Source organism: Petaurus breviceps, unplaced genomic scaffold (genome assembly GCF_028583685.1).
Source record: "Petaurus breviceps papuanus isolate PSGF00001 unplaced genomic scaffold, PetGlider_PUasm1.0 103, whole genome shotgun sequence".
Taxonomy (NCBI): domain Eukaryota; kingdom Metazoa; phylum Chordata; class Mammalia; order Diprotodontia; family Petauridae; genus Petaurus; species Petaurus breviceps.
In genome coordinates this window covers 7233724-7255377 of record NW_027185588.1, presented here as the reverse complement: position 1 = coordinate 7255377, position 21654 = coordinate 7233724, and the positions used below count along the sequence as shown (strand labels likewise).

At 50.1% G+C, this 21654-nt stretch overlaps 1 protein-coding gene across 1 annotated transcript in view; it reads right to left on the bottom strand.

Moving 5' to 3' along the window:
- Positions 1-21654, bottom strand: part of LOC138175440 (microtubule-associated serine/threonine-protein kinase 3-like) — a 46781-nt gene that overhangs the window by 8532 nt on the left and 16595 nt on the right. The window lies entirely within an intron of this gene.

The window sequence follows — 21654 nt, the reverse complement described above, 5'->3', positions numbered from 1 at the left end:
TCTCTCTCCATCTCTCCTCCCTCCCACTGTCTCCATCTCTGTCTCTCTCCATCTCTCCTCCCTCCCACTGTCTCCATCTCTGCCTTGCTCTCCCATCTCTCCTCCCTCTCACTGTCTCCATCTGTCTCACTCTCCATTTCTCCTCCCTTCCACTGTCTCCATCTCTGTCTCTCTCCATCTCTCTCTCCCTCACCCCCCCTTTCTGAGTCTCATACCCTCCCCCTTGATCCCACAGTGCCTTTCTTGTTCTCCTTCTGGGCATGTGACTCTTGTCTCCCCAACCAGACTGTGGATGGTGCAGGGTATAAGGCTCAGTCCTCTCCTCCTAAGAGCTGGCCTCAGGCTGGCACAGCCAGGTCAGTGAATGTGTCCAAGTTCCAGAAGGATGTTGTGGGAGCAGTCCCAAGGCAGGTGCCCCTCAGCCTTTTGTGCCGAGCCCCTTTATTCCCACCCAACAAGGGAAAACAGAAGAGAGAAAGGAGGGTGCCTCCCCCGCCCCTCCGCCCCCACCCCACGCAGCCACCCAAAGAATAGCTCCCAACACCTCAACAAGCCAAGCTTTGCCCACAGAGCCCGCCAACGCTCCCCAGAGCTCCCGGAGAGTGCCTGCTCACCCCCTTCCTCACACATACACATATATGTATGTATTTGTGTGTGTCTATACATATGCACAGAATATCACACATGTACATGGGGAGCCTTCATAACCCATACTAGACAAGGCCTCATACTTCTACAGGGTGTGTGGGGTCCCTCCTGATGCACTCTCATTTAAGCCTGTGGAGGGAAAGGTGACAGGCTTTACAGGTAGGGAAATGGCGTCAGAAATGCTGACATTCTTGAGTACTCACTATGTAAAGGCCTTCACAGAGGAAGAGAAAACCCAGGCTCTGGACTCGGGAAGGGGATTTTCCCAATGTCCCCCCACAGCAACACTATGAGGCAGACTGGTACAAGGAAGCATCCCCATATTACAGGTGAGGAAAACTGGGGCAGAGCTGCTCAGGGTCACAAAGCTAGTAAGTGTCTGAAGCTAGATTTGAACGTAGGTCTTTCTGACTCCAAGCCCACTGAGTCACCAATTTGCTGAATGAACAAACACACTACTGAATGTCAAAGGCCAAGTAGTATAGCGGAAAAAATCACCCACAGCCTGGGAGTAGAGGGCCCCGGGTTCTAGTTCCAGGTCTGCCTTTGACTCCATGAGGGGCACTTCTTTGCTGCCTCGGTTCCCCAACCTTGTAAAACAAGAGGGCTGGTCTTGGCGGCCGTGAAGGAAGATTCCTTCGTTTCTCTGACTGCCCTTAACCTACCATGTCAAAACAGAACTCATCTCTTGCCCCGCCCCAGGCACTCTCACCCACCTTCTTGTCTCTGTAAACTCCCTCTGCGACTGCAGAGGGCAACACCATCCTCCCATCCCCAGGCTCCCAGCCCAGGGGTCAGCCTGCACTCCACTGTCTCTCACCACCACACCGGGGCTGGTGCCAAGGCCCGCTAATCTCACCTCTGCAGTATCTCTTGAGTACTCCCCCTTTTCTCCTCTGACTCTGCCACCCCTCAGTGCTGACCCTCTCTCCTCACACATACACTAGTACATAGCCTGCTGGGGGGTCGGCCTGCCTCCAGTCTCTCCCCACCCTAGTTCATCCTCCATTCAGCCAACAAAGTGACCTTTCTAAAGTGCAAGTCTGACCATATCACACCTCTCCTCAAGAAACTTCAATGGCTCCTAGTGCCTCCAGGAGCAAATACAAAATGCTCTGTTTGACACTCAAAGTACTTCATGATCTGGCCTCCTCCTGCCCTCCCAAATCTTCCTATATCTTACCCTCCAACACACACTCTTTGATCCGGTGACTTTGGCCTGCTGGCTGTTCTGTGAAACAGAACATACGCGAGACATACTTTCTCTGGCTCTCCCATCTCCTGGTCCCTTCAAGTTCAACTAAAGCCCACCTTCTCCAGGAAGATCCCAAGCCCCCTTAATCCTAGCGCCCTCCCTCTGTTTATTCTATACGCAGCTTGCTTGTGCATACTGCTGTCTTCCTCATTAGGGGGTAAGCTCCTTGAGAGCAGGAACCGTCTTTGGCCTTTCTTCGTATCTTCAGCACTCAGCACAATGGCTGGCACTAGTAAGTACTTAATGAATGATTGGAAAGGGGCCCTGGAAAGAGAGCAGAGGGCCCCAGCTCAAACCCTCAGTTCTGCCACTTACTAGGCGGTGACCTTTAATGTCTGTATGCCTCAGTTTCCTCTAATGTAAAATGAGGGGCTTGTACTAGCTGACTGCAAAGGTCTATCCCAGTTTTAAATCTATGATCCCATGAGAACAATGAGAAGGGGCCTCTGGGGACATCTATTCAGTCCAATCTATAATTGAACAGGCAATCCCCTCTGTAACATTGTTGGCAAGGGATCATCCAACCACCCTTGCTTGGAGACCTCCACTGAATGGAAGCAATCAGTAAAATCCACCCACCCACCCATCCCTCCATCCTATCCATCCATCCATCCATCCATCCATCCATCCATCCATCCATCCATCCATCCATCCAATCTTTCTCCTCAAGCAGCCCATTCTCCTTAGGGGTAGCTATAAATGCTTATGAGGAGTCTGACTCATACCTCAGAGAAACTTCCTGTCCTTGAATGCCTGGCTGGTCTTGAGCTGGCCCCCCTGGCCCTATCTCTCCCATGTGAAGTCTAGCCTAGAGGCGGGAGAGGGGAGCCTGGCCAGGCCACTCCCTCCACTGATGGCCTTGTGTTGGGTGGGGAGGAAGCGCTGCCCTTGATGCTGCTCTGAATCCCAGGGGCATGTGTGTGTGTGTGTGTGTGTGTGTTTGTGTGTGTGTGTGTGTGTGTGTGTGTGTGTGTGTGTGTGCACATTAAACTGAACGGAAAATTTGCCCTGGAAAAAAACAGAACCCACTCCCCGCCCTGCTCCCCTTTCAAAGGATGTGATGGTATTATCACAGGGCTGATCTCAGTAGAGGGAGCCCAGGAGAGAGGGAGAAAATCACACATCATCCCAAGAGGTAAACTGGTCTCAGCTAGGCAGGGGAGACTGTTCCTACCTCTTCTTACCCTGGGACACAATCCCCCTCCCCAAATCCTCCCCTAGCTCAAGGTCACCTCTTCCAGGGAGCCTTCCTAGGCCACTGCTGTCCCCAGTAATCCCTCCCTTCTCAAAGAATTGGAAAATGCCTGCAAGGCTGGAGCAAGGAGGGCCCTTAAGAGATCAGCAAACTCAGTTCTCTCATTTTATAGCCAAGGAAACTGAGGCCGGGATGTGGAGGGCCTTGCAGAAGAGGCTAAGTTTGCACGACAGGGAGTAAGCAGAGGAGGTAGGATTCAAACCCAGATCCTTGGACTTTCAGGGAGCTGGTAGAAGATCAGGACCTGAAACCCAAGTCTGCCCTCGGGAGCTTCCCCCCAGAAAGTGCCTAGTCTCTGAATCCCCAGCACCTTGCATGGGGCTCTGCCTCCAGGAGGCTTCAGCCTGGCTTAGAAGCTGCTCTTCCCTGTCTCTCCCTGGGGACATGGGAACAATCCTGGGAGGCCCTGCTCTAAGGCCACCTCCAGGAGGCCAGTCCTAATCCCCCTTCCTCCCCTTCTCCAGACCCTGGGCCCCTTCTCACTCTGCCTTGTCCCACCATTTTGTGACCCTCACCACTCTTTGGACCAGGGGTTCTTTTCTGTCATGGGCCCCTCAGGCAGTCAGCCTGCTGAAGCCCAAGGCCCCATCTCAGAACAAGGTTTCTAAAGAAACAAATAAAAACATTTAGGATTAGTAATCATATTGGAATATAGGAATTCCAACATAGGAAACCAATTATATTGAAATACAGTTATAATTTTTTTTTAAATCAGGTTCACAGACAGATCCCAGATTAAGAATCCTTGCTTTCTTAGGTTGTAAACTCCCCTGAGGGCAGGGGCCTTGTTCTTAGGCTCCACAGAAAGTCTGGTGAATGAATGACTAAAAGAAGCAACTCAGTCAGGAAAAAAAGATCCTTGAAGACATCTTTTTCACTTAATGTGAATCTTGGGGTTCCCTCCCTCCATGGTCTCCTTTTAGGCCAGGAACCTCCAGGCTGCACATTCAGAGGAGGTCAGTGCCCTCACTCACACACATGCACAGAGTATAAAAAGGTGCTCAAAGGTCACCATTCACAGGAAACCCCAGCAGACTATTGTGTTATTGTGTCTGCCAGCAAGGCCTGGAAAAATACTGATGTTCAACATTCTAAAGGCCCTCCCAGTTTTAGCCTTCTGTGTTCTAAGGGCCTGTGCTGGACCTGGACTCAGGAAAGCCTTGAGTTCAAATCCAGGCTTAGATATTTACTTCATGACCCTGGGCAAGTCCCTTCACCCTGTTTGCCTCAGTTTTCTCAACTGTAAAATAAGCATAGTAACAGCACCTATCTCCCAGGGGTGTTGTGAGGTTCAAATAAGCTTATAATTGTGAAGGGTTTACCAGAACACAGTAGGTACTTAATAAATACTTGTTTTAATAAATTTAATTAATTAATTAGTTTAAGAAATGCTTGTTTCTTTTCTTCCTTCCTTCCCTGTCAGATCTGACATTCTAACTCTGTTCTTAGGTCTCTTCCAGCTCTGACATTCCATGTCCTAAGGGCCCTCCCAGGCCTGACATTCTGGGTTCTGGGGGCCTTTCCAGCCCTGACATTCTGGGCTCTAGGCGCCTTAACTCTGACATTTTCTATTCTAAGGACCCTCCCGGCTCTGACATCACAGTTGAGTACAGGTTCTAATCCAGCCTCACTGGCTGACAAGACAGACTGCTGTGGTTTCCTGTGAACCACAGCCTGTGAGCACTTTTTATACTCTGTGCAGCATCACTCCCTCCCCCCCCCTCACTTTCTTGGCCCCAGCTGTGCTTGCCACCCCACGCCTGGGTTGCTCTCCCTCCTCACACTCCTATTCCAACGGTCCAAACCTTCTAAAGCTCCTCCCAGCTCTGCCAGACTAGGAATCCTGCTGGCATAGTTGGCAGACAGGATCCTGGGCTGGAAGTAAGCCCTTGGTACCTGCATGGCAACAGGCAAGTCCCTTAACCTTTCAGAAATCTTTGTTTCCTCCTTTGTAAAAGGGAGAAATAATACAGCCCCCAAGCCCCTGCCTCCTTGCAGGGGCCCTGGCAGGCTAAGTAGCCCCAAAGAAGCTCATCCAACCACCGAATTTTACTGAGGAGTAAACTGAGGCACAAGGAGGGGATGGACAGGAGGTGAGAATCTGGCACCTGAGAGTCCCCCATTCTCCCCCCCCCCCCCAAGAGATAAGAGTCTTCTTAGGGGCTGATTATCACTTACTCCTACTAGCAGTGAGACCTGGCCAAGTTTGAGGCCTCTAGGGTTCCATTTTCCCACCTGTACTACCAGAAGCTGAACTGAGTAATTCTCTGAAGCCCTTTCCAGGTCTAGGACCACAGCCCAGTTATGTGGTTTAGGACTCCCCTCATTCACTCACACATCACCACTACCAGTCCCTACCAAGGCTCGAGGGCTGCCCTGGACAAAACAGGGAGGGGGAGGGCAGGGAAGAGGGTCAGAGGGACGGGAAGGCTTCCAACAAGGACCAGACAATCAGGCCCGTCAACACCTGAGACAGCAGCCCGTGCCCCTCTTCCGGAGGCTGGCGGATAAGGTATTCCGCCTCCTGCCAAAGGGCAGGAGGAAGCGCCAGAGATGCTGTCTTGGCTGGGTCACTCCAACCCCAGACTGTGCAGATGGGGGAAGGGCAGGGCCCAGGAATGAGAGGGGATGCATCACTGGAAAAGGGGGAAGGGGAGGCTTGAGTTTGGATCGCGGCTCTCCCTGCCTTCTCCTCTCACCTACCTAAGAGCCACTGTCTGGCTAGTACTTTAGGGGGTAGGATGTTTCCTACCTCACCTCCTTTAATCCTCACCAACACTCCACAGGGGAGGATGCTGGAGGAGGGGAAACTGAGGCCCGGGGAAAGTGACTTGCCCTGCTGGGGGCACACAGCCGGACAATGGCCGGGGCAGCCCTCCGGGGCTCGGGCCACCCCCGTGCCAGCTATCTCTCTCCTGCCACCCCACGCCCACCTCGAGCTGGGATTCCAGAGTCAGGACCTTAGGCTCCGGGGCACCCCCTCCCAGGAAAGGGCCCAGGAGCGTGCCAGCCCTCCCATCCTGGGGCGCCATGCTGGGGGGGGGGGGGCTAGGCAGCACCCCCTCCCCGCCCCATCCCGACGGGAGGTAAGGCGGGGAAGCCCCATCCCCGAGGCGGCCGCAGCAAGCTCCCCGGGCAGGGGCCAGGCGGGAGCCGCGGGGCTCTTCCCACGCCCGAGCCTGTAATCCCGGCGGCCGCCCCAGAGGCAGCGACCCAGCCCCCTCCCCTTCCCCGACCCCGTACCTCTTGGAGCGCTGCAGGAGCGCGCCCTTGGCCAGGCGGCTCCGGTGGCCCGGCGCCGGCGCGGCCGTCCAGTAGCTGGGGTCAGACATGCTCTGGTCCTTTGTCCGCCGCGGTGGGCGCCCCCCGGGCCCGGGCCGGGCCGCCGGGGCATGCACGGAGGGCGGGGGGCGGGCTCAGCGCGCCGCGGGGCCCGGGAGCCGCCCGGGGAGCCACGCGCCCGCAGCCGTGGCCGTGGCCATGCCCCGGCCCGGCCCGGGGGTGGCTGCTCCACGCGCGGGGCGCGGGGGCGGAGGAGCGGGCGGCGCGCGCCAGGCCGCCGGGCGCGTGGGGCTCCGCGGGGGCGGGGAGGAGGAGCGCGCGCGGAAGGAGCGCGCGCGGGCGGGCGGGCGAGCGAGCGGCAGCGCTGCGATCTCGCCGCGCCCCCGGGCCAGCCGGGCGGGGAGGGGCGGGGCGGGGCGGGGCCCGAGCTGGGCGGAAGCCTGGGCGGGCCCCGGCCCACGTGCAAGAGGGGGGCGAGCCACAGGTCGGAGGAGTGGGCTGGGGGTGGCCCGGCCCCCCAAGTCCAGGCGACGATCAATTCCTTGCGCCGGGGGCCTTGGGTCCTGCCTGAACTGGCGTGCCGGGATCGGGGCGGCTAAGCCAGAACCGGCCCAGGGCCCAAGGAATGCCCCCCACTGTGTGCTAAGCCTGGAGCATCTAAACCAGGACCAGCACAGGGCATAAGGGATACTCCCCACCCCCCACTGTGCTCCAAGCTTGGGGCAGCAAAACAAGGTCTGCCCCAGGGCACGAGGGATGCCCCCCACTGTGTGCTAAGTTTGGGGCAGCTAAGCAAGTACTGGCACAGGGCACAAGGGGTGTGTCCCACCCCCCACTGTGCACCAAGCTTGGCCAGCTAAGCAAGGCCTGCCTCAAGGCTAAATTAGACATGCACGGCTAAACCCTGAATGCATTCACCAAACTGCACAGGCATTTGGCCACTAAACTGCACTACCCCCTTTCACTGTGTACCAAAACTGGCATAGGGACCTGGGAATGTCTTGGGGCACCTTGCCAAGGCACCAGGGTCCCACCTGACCAGTCATAGCTTATTGGCCAAGCCTACCAGGACCAATGGACAGATCCTGTCTCTGCCTTTTATCAAGAAGGTAATGGCCTAAAACTAGTCAGGAAGATTCATCTTCCTGAATTCAATTCTGGCCTCAGACACTTATAGCTGTGTGACCCTGGCCAAGTCACTTTACCCTATCTGCCTCAGTTTACTCATCCATAAAATGAGTTAGAGAAGGAAATAGCAAACCACTCCAGTATCTTTACCAAGAAAACCTCAAATGGGGTCACGAAGAGTTGGACACAATTGAACAGGGATGGCAGCAGCAATGGTCTAAAAGGAAGGGGCCCAGTGGACCATCAAGGTCCAGGATTTGTGTGGACCAAGCTGCAGGTCAGGACCATGTCATATCCAACCCTGGGCTTTTTAACTGCTTATAGCCTTGGTGGTGCCCCTGCTCAGGGAAGTGCTGCAAGGTCATGGATGAGGGACCTTCCCATCTGGCCCCTAGACACATCCTCCAACTCCTAGTCCTGCCGATGTCAAATAGGAGTAAACCAAAGGTATCCCATCCCATCCCATCCCAGAGGGCCCAAGCACTGGCCTAGGGCCCCAGGGATAACCCTGTCCAGCACACTGAAGAGCTCCCAAATGTTTTTCTCCTCTCTCCCCAGGGGCCCTGGCTTCCATAGTTCCAGACCTGGAAATGTCACGATTGACAAAGATACCTGATCCCACTTTGAGGTGCCTACTTGTCTAAGGTCCAAGCCAGTCCCTCCCCTTCCTGGGGACAAACCTACCCTTCAACACCACCACACACTTACTGTGTGAGTTTACTGGGATGGGGGCTCACACTTTTCAAGAGGTAGCACCACTGCACATGCATGATCAGGGAGCAGGGACGAGGGGGACAATGGCCAGGCTCACCAGCTCCTTTCAGGATCTGTGCAACCATTTCCCAGAACATTAGATATTTACAAGGTCTGTAAGCCTCAGTTTCCTCATCTATAAAATAGGGATGTGAATTAGAGGAAACAGAGGCCTTGAGAAGGGAAGTAACACATCTCTCCAGACAGTGTGGTACCTGTTCACTTCCTGCTGCAGCCTCAGCAGGATTCCTGGGAAGCTGGAAGGCTTCCATGAGCTCCTGGGTCTTAAGCTGAGAGTGACCACGACTGCAGGCTTGGGTTCTGACCAAGCTGTTGTCAGAGAAGTTATGAGATTTCCCACTTCATTCTTTAGCTCCCCCCATGCTCATACGGTCTCAAAGAGAGATCAGACCAAAAAAGAAGTCCAGCAGATGCCCACGGGCCCCAAGCACAAATGGCAAAATCAGGCCAACCTAAGTCCTAGCTAGGTGGCAAAACAGATAGAGCGCCTGGCCCCAGAGTCAGGAAGACAGAAGTTCAAATATGGCCTCAGACACGTCCTAGCTGTGTGACCCTGGGAAAGTCACTTAATACTGTTTGCCTCAGTTTCCTCATCTGTAAAATGAGCTGGAGAAGGAAATGGTAAACCACTGCAGTATCTTCGCTTAGAAAACCCCCAAAATAAAGGCCAACCTCCCCCCCAAAAAAAGTTTTAGGGCCTGAAAATCAGACAGAACCGGAAAAAAAGAGTAAACAAGAAGTCCCAGCTAAAGTCCCAGCTCCTAGAGAAAGCGCTCCCTGACTGCCCTAATGTTAGAGCCTGAAGCCCAGGTGCTTATTACCCTGCCTGCTTTCTGTTGGCACATAGTCATTTGCATATGCTCTCCCAGGTTAGACTGGGAGCTCCTGGAGGGCAGGAACTGTCTTTTGCCGTTCTCTGTATGCCCAGCATTTAGCAAACTGCGTGGCACATAGTAGGCGATTTAAAAAGTTTTTACTGACTGGCCGACAAACCAAAGGTGCATAGCAGGGAAAGAAAAAGCCTAAGACCGGGGCTCAGGAGCCCCGGCTTCTACTCTGGCTCATCAATAAAATAAAGGCTTTTTTTTACTAAAAGTAAAATCAGTAAAATAAGAACTCTACATCTGGAGTTCTCTACCTTTTCTGTGGCATGGACCCCCTTTCAGAATGTTTTTAAATGCATAAAATGCAGAGTTACAAAGGAAACCAATTACATAGAAGTGAAGGTGTATTTTTTTCCATCCATGTTAACACACTCCCCCTGAAATCTACCCATAGACTCCTTACAGTCTTTGAACCCCAAGTGAAGAATCTCTGGATTAGATGATCTCTGAGGTCCCTTTAAGGGCTGACTGTCTACTCTTTTGTAATGTTTTAAAGTCCTTCCCAGCTCTGATACTCTCTGTCAGGGGTAGGGAGCCTTGAGGCCACCTGTGGCCTTCTAGGTCCTTGGGTGCAGCTTTTTGACTGAGTCCAACTTTTACAGAACAAATTCTTTTATTAAGGGGATTTTTTCTGTGAAGTTTGGATTCAGTCAAAGGGCTGCACTCGAGGACCTAGAGGGCCATGTGTGCTCTCAAGGCTCTCAAGGTCCCCACCACTACCCTCTGTCCTAAGGGCTCTCTCCCAGTTCTGATATTCTGTGTTCTAAAGGCCTTTCCAATACTGATATTCTGTGTTGTAAGGGCCCTCCCAGCTGTGACATTCTGTGTTCTAAACTCCCTCCCAGATCTGACATTCTGTGTTCAAAGGGCCCTCCTGGTTCTTGCATTCTGTTCTAAAATCCCTTCTAGCTCTGACATCTCATGTTCTAAGGGCCCTCCGGACTCTGACATTCTGATTTGTAAAGGCCTTTCCACCTCTGGTGTTCTATGACTATAAGGATGACGCCTTGAAAGACAGATTTCTTTCTTGTTTTCAGATGCCAGGAAAAGTCCTAACCTTCTCCGGCGGTTCCAGCTCTGTGGCTCAAACATGGGCCAGAATGATGCAAAAGGATTCCTTTTACCCAATTTCCACCCATCTTCTGCAATCAAACAGGAAGTTGGAAAACACCTTCCTCAAGCCCATGTTTCACTTTGTCCCCTCTCTGGTGGAAGGATTTGCAGCTTGGGAGAGAAGGCTCGGGCTTCCATAGGAACCATAAGTGAGAGATGGAAAGGAGCTGAGGGACAGAACACTAGCCTCCTGCAGCCAACGAGCACATCGATGTCCTGGGCTCTCCTGCCTCCACCCAACACCAGGCACGTACTTGCCTGTGACCACAGGCAAACCACTTCCCATCTGTGAGCCTGCACAGCGGAGGGCCCTCCCAGTTCTGACATTCTCTAGTCTACATGCCACCATCCCTCCCCCTGTCTCTCTCTTAACTGTCACAGCCTGACCTCAGCACAGAATCAATGATCTCCTGACTGCCAAATCCAATGGCCTGTTCTCTGTCCTCATCCCTGGAGCCATCAGCAGCCTTCCATGCTGTTCATCACCCCCTTCTCTTCTACTTCTCCTATCTTGTGGTTCTTTTGCTTGATCTCCCTCCAGGTCACACCTCAGACTGTGGGTGTTCCCCTAGGCTCTGCCCTGGATGCTCCCTCTCTATTTTTTTCCCATTGGTGATTTCATTAAGTCTCATTGATTCAGTTATCATCTCTAGATCTACTTAAACAGCCCTAACCTCTCTCTTGATTGCTGGCCTTTAAAAATCTCCAACTTTTTCCTGGATATCTCTCTCTCTCTCTTTTTTTTTTTTTGCTTTTTGGAGGGTAGTTGGGGTTAAGTGACTTGCCCAAGATCACACAGCTAGTTTTTTGCCTGTTAAGTGTCTGAGTGACCAAACCCAGGTCCTCAGTGCTCTATTCACTGTGCCACCTAGCCACCCCCTAGATATCTCTTACTAGAGGCCCCCTAGACATCTTAAACTCAACATGTCCAAAACTGAACTCTTTTTAAAATTTATTTATTTACTTTTAGTTTACAACATTCAGTTCCACAATCCCTTGAGTTCCAAAGTTTATCCCCCTTCCTCTCCTGCCCCCCACCCCCTCATGGTGGCATGCGATCAAGTATAGGATCTACAAATACCTTCACATTAAACATTACTCAGGTTGTAAAGAAGGATTATAACCAATGGAATAAACAATGAGAAAGAGGAAACAAAACAAAAAAGAGAGAGCGAGTAGCAAACCTGGACTCTTAATCTTTCTCCCAGAGCCTGGCCTTCTCCACAGGTGGTACCAAGCACCAACCTCCTGATCAACCAAGCCTGAAACCTTTATGTTTTCCTCAAATCTTCCTTCTTCCTCTCCATATTTATTCAGTTGCAAAGTCCTATTGACTCTGCCTTCATAACATATGTCCTATATATGCCCCCTACTCTCCTCTGATACTGCCACCATCTTGGTACAGGCCCTAATCACCTCACATCTGGACTATAGCAATAGCCTGCTGTTCTCCCTGCCCAGGTGTCTCTCTATTCCAGTCTATCCTTTGCTTAGCAGTCCAATTAATCCCCCTGAAGTGAAAGTCTGGTCATGCCACCCTCCTATTTAATCAACACCAACAGCTCCCTATTACTTCAGAGATCAAATATAAAATCTCTTCGGGGCTTTTGTCCCCCTTGGGGCACCTGGGGTTAAATCACACAGCTAGTAATCTCAGGCTGGATTTGAATTCAGGTACAATCCTGATTCTAGGACCAATGCTCTATCCACTGCACCACCTGGCTACCCCTTCTGTCTGGTTTTTAAAGCCCTCTGTAATCTCCCTTTCCAGTCTTCTTACATCTCCTCCTCTCCATGAATCCTTTTTTTTTCCTATATTGTCTTTTTTGGAGGGGGGAAGGCAGGGCAATTGGGGTTAAGTGACTTTTCCCAGGTCACAGCTAGTAAGTGTGTGACTTAAGTGCCTGAGGCTGCATTTGAACTCAGGTCCTCCTGACTCCAAGGCTGGTGCTGTATTCACTGCATCACCTAGCTGCCTCCTCTCCATGAATTCTTAGATCCAGGGCAATGGCCTCTTTTCAGTTCCTCAAATAAGACCCTCCATCTCTCCATTCTGGGCCTTTTCTTTTTTCTTTTAAATAGTATTTTATTTTTTCCAATTCCACATAAAGACAATTTTTAACATTTATTTTTAAATAAAACTTTGATTTCCAAATGTCCCCCCTTCTTCTTCCCTAAGGGGACAAGCAATTTCATATACATTATATATACTTTGGCCATTTTCAATGACTTGCCTTCTTTTTTGTTTTTTTTTGTTTGTGCTTTTTGGAGGGACGAAGGTAGGGCAATTGGGGTTAAGCGACTTGCCCAAGGTCACATGGCTAGTTTTTGTGTTAAGTGTCTGAGGCTGGATTTGACTCCAGGGCTGGTGCTCTATTCACTGTGCCACCTAGCTGCCCCTGGCTTGTGTCCCATGCCTGGAATTCTCTCTGTCATCTCCATCTCCTTGCTTCCCTGAATTCCTTCAAGTCTCAGCTAAATCTATGTGAAAGCAGCTTTTTCTGATCCCCCTGCATGCCAGTCTTCCCTATATCAGACGTCTCCACTCTCTCCTATATATACCTTGTTTTATGTAGTAGTTTACATGTTGATGTTCCCATATTAGATTTCAAACTCCTTGAGAACAAAGGATGGGGTTTTTTTTTTTGGGGGGGTGGCCTTTCTTTATAATGCCAACACAGTGCCTGACATAGAGTAGATACTTAAATAAAGCTTGCTCACTTGGCTTGGCATGGTCCCTCCCAGCTCTGAGAGAGAGTCTGTGGTCTATGTTCCATGGTATTTTCCAGTTCTAGCATTAGAGCCCTCCCTTTCTGGCTCTAACATTCTATAGTCTAAGGCGCTTGGGCCTTAACTAACTTCCTCTGTTCTAGGCTGAAGCCTCTCTGTCAGTCTGCACCTATCACTTCCTCACGGGAGGGGAGGGGGGAGGTACTAACAATCAGAGCCGCCCCACTAAGGAACGGGACTTCCCTATTTTGGTCAAGCATGCCCACATCCTTCCAGTTCGCTGTGTTCAAAACCTCAGAACCATTCCCAGCTCCTTGCTCCCCTCGTCCCATCAGATGCTAGGGCTTCTCAGTTCTCTGCTTCTCTCCACTCAAATGGCCACCTCTCACCTCTCGCCTCTCGCCTCTCACCTCTCACCTCTCACCTCTCACCTCTCACCTGGACTCCTGCAACAGGCTCCTGATCGATGTCTTCCTTCTCCAGTGTATACTCCCAACAGGTGTTCATGTAACAGCCCTAAAGCAGACGTTTTACTATGGCACTCACCTGCTCAATATACTTCAGTGGCTCCCTACTGCTTCTAGGAATACCTACAAACAAACCCTTATTTCTGATGTTTGCAGCTCTTCAAAAATCCATCTCCAGCCTACCTTTTCAGGCTTATTCCAAGTCATATTGTTGATATAAATTAGAAATTCCCTTCACTAACTATTTGAGGCAACTCTGACCCACTTGTGTCTCCTCATACATGAAACTCCATCTCCAAACTCCTCTGAGCATTTGCCCAGGCTGCCGCCATGCCCTCTCTCCTCACCTCTGCCCCTTAGAATCTTCAGTTTCCTTCCATGCTCAACTCAAATACTATCTCCTATAGGAGACCTCTCCAGATCCCTCAGTTGCCACAGTCTCCCTGCATTAAATTACCTTTTATTTTCTTTATGTATTTTGAATCAACTTGTGAGTACATGTTATTTCATCCAAGGGAATATACTCTTCTTGAGGAAAGAAGCTATTTCATATTTTTTCTTCATCTCCTCACAGCCTAGCACCTTGCCTGGCACATAGTAGGTGTCTAATAAATGCTTAGCAATCGACACATAATAGGTGTTTAATAAGTTAGTGGTTGATTGAATGGAAGCTCTCCAACACTGGAGAGATTAAAATAGAAGATGGGGATGACCATTTGTTGGGACTGCTACCCTCAAATATACCCCCACCAGGCCACCCCCCTTCTCTATTGTCCTGTTCATCCATTTTGGATGAACTTTCATTCCTCCCTTCAACTCCCTTTGGTGTGTTGTTTCCATCTCCCATTAGAAGGTAAGCTCCCTGAGGGCAGGGACAGTCTTCTGGCTTGTATCTGTATCCCCAGTGCACTTAATAAATACTTGTTTCCTCCTTCTCTTGAAGTGTTACTCTGAGTAACTCTAACAGATTCACAGATTCCTCATCTGTAAAATGGGTACGATACCTCTCTTACCTACTTCTCAAAGTTGTTTTAGGTTCAGATGAGGAGATGGATGTAGAGGGCTTTGCCAACTGTGGATCATGGTATAAATGTCAGTTCTCTTTATTGCATTATTGTCAAGCATGGGGCTTCAGAAGCTTTTTCCCCACCATGGTTTGTTGGCCCTGAATTGTTCTCATCACCTTACATCCAAACTATTTCAATAACCTGCTGGAGGTTTTGCCTGTTCCTGAAATGTCCAAAGCCAGTTTCACTGGGGCTTCCAGAACTTGCCAGCTCTTCCCCTTCCTGAACTATGAAGCTTCCTTTTTTGCCAAGGGCCCCCAGAATCAGGGCAGCCCCAAGATTTCCTAGAGTGCTAGGACATGCTGCCCCCTTCTGGTGACTAAGAGCAAAAGCTTAGCCCATTTCTTTCCCACCAGTAGCCTTCTTAAGTCAATGCTTAGGGGAAAGAAGGGCTAAAGTGGGTGTAAGTTGGTATGGTATGGGAGGGTGTATAGGGAAGATCAGCCCTTTACCCCCAGGGAACAATTCTGAACAGAGACTTCTCTTTAAAAGATGGGGTTCAAAATATATACTAATGTATTGTTGGTGGAGCTGTGAATTAGTCTAGTCATTCTTGCATTGCATCTGTAAAACAATTTGGAACTCTGCCCCCAAAGTCACTAAATTGGCATAACCCTTTCACCCAGTTACATGTCACTACTAGGCATATACCCCAACAGAGATCAAAGAACAAGAAAAAGGATCTATGTATAAAGTACATGTATAATAGCTCTTTTTATAGTAGCAAAAAAAAAAGAAAGAAAAGAAAAAAAACTAAGGGGTTTTCTATCTACTAAGGAATAACTTAAGTTACAGTACATGAATCATGAATATAATGGAATCTTGTTGCACTGTAAGAAATTATGAACTGGCCAGTTTCAGAGAAAACTAGGAAGACCTTTATGAACTGATGCAGAGTGATGTGAGCAGAATGGAGTTGTTGCCTTCTCAGTGGGGAGGGGAAGGGGAAGGGAAGAGAATCTAGAACTGAGAAAGAGAAACAACTTTGAAAGATTTAGGCACTCTCTGATCAATGAAATGACTTCCAGAGGACCCATGATGAAGCTCCTGCCAGAGAGGTGATAGACTTGGGATGCAGAATGAGACATGATTTTTGGACATAGGGAAGGAATTTGCTTTGCTTGACTTGACTATGTATATTTTTACTCATTTCCTACTGCCCCCCTCCTGAAAAAACTCTCATATGATTCCTACTAACTTTTCTCCTATATCTGCCCTTTATGGATAAACCTTCTGAAAAATCTAAGGCAGTGTACAATAGGTGCTTCCACTTTCCCTCCTCTCCCTATCTTCTTAACCCCTTACAGTCCAGTATGTGGCTTCATCATTCCACCAAAACTGCTCTCTCCAGACTTACCAATGACTTATTAATTGCCAAACCCAAAAACCTTTTCTCAATTCTCATTCTCCTGGACTTCTCTGCAGCCTCTCTCCTCCTTGATGCTTTCTTCTCTCTAGGTTTTCAAGACACCGCTCTCTCCTGGTTCTTCTCCCTCCCATCTGATTGCTTTTTTTCCATCTCCTTTGCTGGATTATGCTCCAGATCATACTATCTAACCATGGGTGTCCCTCAGGGTTCTGTCCTCAGCTCTCTGCTCTGATCACATCAGCTCCCATGCTGCTGATTCTCAAATTTATCTTTCCTGCCCTAATCTCTCTGCTGACTTCCAATTTCACATCTCCAACTGCCTTTCAGACATCTTGAACTGGGTGTCCAGCAGACATCTGAAACTCAATATGTCCAAAACAAAACTCATCTTTCCCCTCTAACTACCCAACTCCTATCTTCCCTATTACTATAAAGGGCAATACCATCTTCCCTTCCTCAGGCTCCCAACCTAGAAGTCAGTCTGGATTCCTCCCTATCCCTCATGCCCCACATCGAAGCTGATGCCAAGGCCTGCCAATTTCACCTCTGCAACATCTCTTGAATCCTCCCCCCCCCCCGCCACTTCTCTCCTTTGATACTACCCCCACTCTAGTGAAGATCCTCATCACCTTACATCCGAACTATTTCAATAACCTGCTGGAGAGTCTGCCAGTCTCAAGTCTCTCCCCACTTCAGTCCATCCTCTATTCAGCCACTCAAGTGATCTTCCTAAACTGCAGGTCCTATCATGTTACTCCTCTCTACTCAAATAAACTCCAGTGATTCCCTATTGCCTCCAGGAGCAAATACAAAATGTTCATTTTGGCACTCAAAGTCCTTCCCTCTCTTATTTCCTATTTAGCCTATATATATATAGCCTGCTTTGTATGGATTTGTTTGCATTGGTCTCTCCCCATAGATTGTAAACTTCGGGTGGGTAGGGACTGTCTTTTGAATTTTTTTTTTAATCCCCAGCACTTAGCAGGTGGAACAAAGTAGGCACTTAATAAATGTTTATAGATTGATTACAAGTGTTTCCTTTCTCTTTTGTTTTGTTTGTTTAGCTTTTGTTTTCTTAAGAAAGGGGCTTCAATAGGGTTAGGGGCAGGCCTCAGAAAACCCTGTGAAGGGAATGAAGGTTTCTGTGGGTTTTATTGTTGTTTTCTGAGGCAATCAGGGTTAAATGACTTGCCTAAGGTCACACTGCTAGAATGAGTCCAAGGCCACATTTGAATTTAGATCCTCCAGATTCCAGGACTGGTGCTCTATCCACTGTACCACCTAGCTGCCCCTGTCCCCTCTGCTTTCTAGCCTTCCAATACATTTTGCTCCCCTAACATCTTGCCCTCTCTTCCCCATTGCAATTTAATCGCTCTGTTCAGAGACCCTTCCTCAGTCTAGGTCAAAGGCAAAAAATCCATCAGTCCCCCTCCCCCATTGTCTTGCTTCTCCAAGAATCCCAGATCCACAGAACTTTTAACATTCCAAACCCTCTGTCTGACTCATAGATTAAGAGTGGGAAGGACCTCCCAGGTCACCCTAGTCCAGCCCTCTCTTTTTATATCTGAAGCCATTGAGGCACAGGAAGGTGATCTAACTCATCCAAAGTCACATAGGTAATCCAGAGCACAGCTAGGTGTCCCCTGACCCCAAATGAAGCAGTCTCTCCCCCGAACCGTGGTGTCTCAAATCATTGCCAGGTGTGTGCTGGGGAGGGACAAAGACAGCTGGGATTCCCTCTTCAGTCTGGCCGCTGTGCCTCTTAGGCCTTGGCAGTTCCCAGGCCCTGCTGGGGAGGCCAGAGGCAACCTGCTACTACTAGTGTTAACAGATGGGCAGATTAGAGGAACATTTCTTGCTAACTGGGCCTGGGGAGCTGAGTTCCAGAAGCCCAGATTCCAGACCTCCCAAAGCAGCTCTTCTGGAGCCAAAGCTGTTTTTCTGGCGTGGTTCTGCCGGGATGGTCAGTCTGATTCCAGGCAAGGGCCTGTCCTGGCCAGGCGTGTGACACCAAACAGCTGGTCCAGTAGAGATAAGGCTCTAGGGCCCTGAGAGTCAAGGCACCATTATCTTAGCCCTGACTCTGACAGGGTGATATAACAGAAAGCACTGGATTTGGAGAGGGGACTTCAGTTCAAATCTTTCCTATTCCACTAACTCCCCATGTGACTTTGGGCAAGTGACTTCTCTGCTCCTGGAGCAAACCCTGGATTTAGGCTGAGAGGATGTGGGTTCTAATACTGCTCCTGTCATTTAGATCTTAAGCAAGCTTTTCTGGGCCTCAGTTTCCTCTCCTATAAAATGAGGACTTTGGACTAGATAACTTCTTGGGCCCCTTCTAGTTCAAAATGTAAGATTCTACAATTCTGTCACTGGCTTGCAAGTGTGACCTTGAGCAAGTCCCTTCCCTTTTCTGAACCTCAGCCAAGTAGATGGACCAGCAGATAGAGTCAGAAAGGCCTGGGTTCAAATCCAGCCTTAGACACTAGCTGTGTGACCCTGGGCAAATCGCTTAACCTTTATCTGCCTCCATTTCCTCAACTGTAAAAATGGGAATAATATAATAGCACTTACCTCTCAGGGTTGTTGTGAAGATATCAAATGAGATAATACGTGTAAAGTATTCAGTACAGTTAGTAAATGATTTTCCCCTTCCTTATGCTTATAATGGGAACGTCACTTGCTCTCATTTCCTAAATAAGGAGACGCATTAAGATATCACGGACATGAAAGGTCCTTAAGAAGACCCCTACACATTCATATCGCTGGTGGCTGATGTTCACCCACGATTTTCTCCTGACCTACAAGCCCCCAAACTCCCTGTCCTGGTTGACTCTGGAAGGAAGGTGGTTCATTCCATCACTGTCTAATAAAGTTTTTGCTGCTCTCAGGCATTCACTAGACTCTGAGATTCCCACTCTGGCAGGAAAGTAAACTCAGCTCTCCTTATTCACGTGGAAGTCTGGAATACAGCTCTGGTGAAGTCAATAGAGTGCTGGACCTGGAGTCAGGAAGCTCTAAATTAAAATTCAGCCTTGCACATTTACTTACAGTGTGTCCCTAGGCAAATCACTTCCCCTCAGTTTCCTCAAATGTAAAAGGGGGACAATAATAGCATCTCCCTCATGGGGTTGTTGTGAGGATCAAATGAGATATTTGTAAAAGTGGTTAGCACAGTGCCTGGAACATAGTAGGGACTATAAAAATGCTTATTCCCCTCTTTCTAGGGAAACTTTCCCTCAGCTGTTTGCCCTCCAAAATTATCTTATATTTACATATTCTATATAATATACATGCGCACATGTACACATCTCCTTCATTAGACTATAAGCTCTTTGAGGGCAAGGACTGTTTAATTTTTGCCTTTGTAAAGCACTTAGTAGAGTTCATAGTACATAGTAGGTACTTAATGTTTGCCATGGATAAATTGTTTCTTTCTTTGTAGCTGTATACCCAGGGCCTACCAGGGTTCTTCCTACATAGTAAACACTTGATAAATGTTCGTCAATTGGCTGAAAAGTAATTAAAGGGAAAAGTCCTCCCCAGCAGAAGTTCTATAGCTCTACTCATATTTACAAAAAGGGGTGGGGGTGGAGATACTGTACAACTGGAAAGGCCTGGTCTTCCAGTCAGGAGACCTGGGCTCCAATCTGCCACCAACTAAGGTGTGAGACCTTGGGCAAATGTTCTTTCCCTCTCTGACCCTAAATTTCCTCATCTACAAAAGGAGTGGCTGGGCTCCCTTCCATCAAATTAAATTCTAATAAAGATCTAACAGAGCCCCATGCTCAGTGCAGGAGACAGGAGAGTGGATCAGACATGAAGCCCGCCCTCCAGGGGTTTACAGTCTAATTAGAAGAGGGAAAGAAGACAAGCACAGAAATACCTCTGGTATGAATAGTTCTGCTAGAACTCTGGTAGAAATCCCAATATCCCAGGTCCAAGAGTATACACAGGGGTGAATGAGGTAAGAGAGGCCTAGGGCAAAGTGTGAGGAGAAAGAAATTACTTTCACCAGTGAAACCTTCTGAAGGAGGGGCCTAGGGAGATGGGCTCAGAGATGGGGAGTCCATTCTAGGCACAGGTGATAGTTTGAACAAAGGCCCAGAGAGCAAGATAAGAATGGTGAAAAGTCCTTTTAGTTTGGCTTTGGATATAGGAGATAAATTGGAGTCACTGTGGAAGACCAACAGGAAGTTCCATTTTCTAAGTGTCTCCTCACTCCCACCCCTTCCATCTCTGAGGGTCTAAGGCCCCTCTGGACACATTCTGTATTCTAAGGGCCCTCCTGGCTCTAACACTGTGTTCTGAGGCCCCTCTGGACTCAGACATTCTGTGTTCTAAGACCCTCCTGGCTCTGACACTCATTGTTACGGATTCTGAGATTTAGGAATAGCCATCCTTTGCTGAGGCTGCAATACCATCAAACAACTGGCAGATGCAGTGGGCACCCCCTACACATACACACATATCCTGGAGTTAATAAGCAACAGGTTCCCAAGGGGAAAAGTAGAGGATGCAGAGTCCCAGACAAAAGAGCCCCCCTCCCCCCATTGCAGGCAATCCAGGTCTTTCTTTCTCTTTGGCCTGGTCTTACCTCCAGGGGTGTAGGGTCTGAAAGGGGCTGCAGGGGCTAGCAGGGCTGCAGGGGCTCAGCAAGGTCGGGCTCTGGATACTTGGTGACAAACTGCAATTAAGAGGGACCAGAGCCTTATGAATCTCTCTCAGGACCAGGCCCCCCCGATCTGCTAGCTCCCCACTCTCTGGCTGGTTGTAAAGTGGCAGATGAGAGACAGGAGGGAAGGGGAGAAGAGAGATATCAAGGCTGGGCCCCCAGAGGATCTGGCCCAATACACTAAGAACCAGCTAGGAAAGGGGGCGCTCAGGAGTCCAGAGAAAAAGGTTCAACTCAGGCGAGGAGGTAGGGAAGAGCGCTGAGGGTTGGGGAGAAGAAACCTCTCCCTCAAACTGCCCCAAATTCCCCTAGGGAAAGGACCTCCCCCTCGATTCCTTCAGGGGGCTCAGGGATCATCCGCGAGGCCATAGACTGGGAGATATGGATTCGTGGAGGAGGGTAGTTTGGGATCCCCCAAGAGGAGGCGAAATCACGGACTTTCTCCGTGCCCCATCAACCCTGAGGGGCCCAGCTCAGGTCTCCTAGCAACCTCAAACAGAAGCTAGGGGCTAGGATCTCTGGAATTCCCCAACCCACCTAACTCTCACCCAAGGGCCAGCGCCCTAGTGCCCGGGGCTTCAGTAGCCCCCACCTCCCTCAAAACTGCTGCCGCCGCCTCCGGACAGCCCCCCAGGCTACTCACTCCAAGGTCAGGGCCGGGATGTTCAGCTTGTCCCGCCGGGATTTCATGGCTACGGGAGGGGGCTGGGAGTGGGGGAGGAAGGGAAGGCGAGTGGCCTCTCTCCTTCCTGAGCTGTCAGTCCGCCTGATCCCACGGCCGCCGGCGCGGAGGGAGGGAGGGAGGGAGAGGGGGAGAGAGGGAGGAGGAGGAAGAGCGAGCTGGTGGGGTGGGGGTGGTGGGAGTTGGGGAGGGGCGGTCCTAGGCTCGGATCCCCAGCTGGAGCCGGAGGAGGCCTCCACGCTGCGCCGCGCCCGCCCCCTCTACGCGCGCGTCACTCCCCTGCACCTCCTCCGGGGAGTCCGCCCCGCGTGCACAACTGGGCCCT